At 45.3% G+C, this 1,767-nt stretch overlaps 1 long non-coding RNA gene across 1 annotated transcript in view; it reads right to left on the bottom strand.

Annotated features, from left to right (window-relative positions):
* Window positions 1-1,419, bottom strand: part of LOC107727352 (uncharacterized) — a 3,288-nt gene extending 1,869 nt beyond the window's left edge. Inside the window, exon 1 of the long non-coding RNA XR_001638345.1 lies at window positions 1,337-1,419. This is a non-coding gene — a long non-coding RNA (uncharacterized LOC107727352). The remainder of the gene's footprint in view (window positions 1-1,336) is intronic.
* Between the last annotated feature and the right edge of the window lie 348 nt (window positions 1,420-1,767).

Raw genomic sequence — 1,767 nt, 5'->3', positions numbered from 1 at the left:
CTCCAGGGGATAAACGCGGGAACAGGAGCCCTCTGTGGGCTATACTCGGGAACAGGAGCCCACGCAGGAGCGAGCTCTGGGGCTGGAGCCGACACAGGAGCGAGCTCTGGGGCTGGAGCCAACACTGGAGCACAGCGGGCTTGAGTGAGCCGCGGCCGGCAGGCTTGACAACGGCCCAGCCGGCGAGCTTGACAGCAGGGCGGTCCTCAAACCGCGGGGAGAACAATGGGAAAAAACAAAAGACTATTCAAAATGAAAACAAAGACACGGGAGAAGGGGCGACGCTTACTGTTTAGGTCCGCTGTTCTGTCACGATTCACACTGGGAGCACGGGAACGAAGGTGCGAGGAGACGAAGAGTAAACCAAATTCCAAAGTCTTTAATGAAAACAAAGCTGGGAACACAGGAACACGGGAAACACAGAGAACACAAAATTACATTTAACAGCGGACGGGAAACGAGGGGCAGAACACACTTTAAATACACAGTAACTAATTAAACACAGCTGGAACCAATAGAACTAAATAGGGACAGGAACAGGAAAAAAACAAATATGGGCATAATAATCAAACTGGAGCACGTGGGGGAGGAAAACACAACACGAGACATGGAACAGAGTCTGACAGATACTGAATATAATGTATATTGGGCCAAATATTTGCTAGTACACATAATACCTGATTTCACCAGTAGCCTGCAAATATTACAAATAATTCCACAATTTTTGAGGAAAATGCCACCACAAATTCAGTAATTTTAGGCCAAAAAATCTCAAAAGCAAAATCCTGATGGGACTGATTGCTAATATATTGCCTCAATGTTTGGGGTCTTCATAGTCAAATTCATCAATATCTACAGGCAAACAAAAATCTGTTTTATCAGGTTTGAGGATCACCTGATCCCATTTTGATGAACGCTACTAAGAATCAGTACTATCGAGTTCACTGATTTCACCATGACGTAACAAATCAGAAGGAAAAATTAGGTAAAAAGTTGAAATGTTAGTGAAAACTTCACCATAGCGTAATGAATCAGAAGGAAACATGTTGTTAAAATGTGAAATGTTAATGAAGTTTTGAACTGTTGGTGGCGCTAGTGGTGTTTGACAGCTAAATATATCTTCCAGAAGAAAGAGCTCAGAGAAATTATTCCTAAGAGATTTCCAGAGCTGAAAGCCATTTGTAAGCAGCGTCTCTTTCAAAAGAAGATGATCAGATGAGAGTCTGACTGGCGATTATATAATAAGACACTCATGAAATGTTTCTCTGTGAGTCTCCTATCACAGCAGGTTCTTGCTCAAGTTCACTATGATCCTGTTCTTCTAGATCTCTGTTACCTGCAGGAACTGGATGTGATCCTGTGTGTGTGAAAGCTGCTCCAGCTCAGCGTCTCTCCTCCTCAGATCATTGATCTCCTGCTCCAGTCGCTCCAGTCGTCCTTCAGCTCGACTCACTGCAGTCTTCTCCTGATCTCTGATCAGCCGTATCAGCTCAGAGCGGCTTCTCTCAATGGAGCGGATGAGCTCAGTAAAGATCCTCTCACTGTCCTCCACTGCTGTCTGTGCAGAGCGCTGTTAGGACACACAGTGATTCAGGCTTCAGTGAGTCTGAACTGAGACGGAGACAAACTTCTCTTCTTCTCCAGACTCACCTTATGAGACTCCACAGCCTCTCTCAGCTGCTGAAGATCTTTCTCTCTCTGCTGGATTCTCTGCTGGAACGTCTTCTGCGTCTCCTTCAGCTGCTTCTGCAGGACAAACAGATGATA

This window comes from Sinocyclocheilus rhinocerous, unplaced genomic scaffold, assembly GCF_001515625.1.
Source record: "Sinocyclocheilus rhinocerous isolate Xijiao unplaced genomic scaffold, SAMN03320098_v1.1 scaffold6117, whole genome shotgun sequence".
NCBI classification, from domain to species: Eukaryota; Metazoa; Chordata; class Actinopteri; order Cypriniformes; family Cyprinidae; genus Sinocyclocheilus; species Sinocyclocheilus rhinocerous.
The sequence above is the reverse complement of the archived record's forward strand: the minus strand, read 5'-3'. Positions and strand labels throughout refer to the sequence as shown.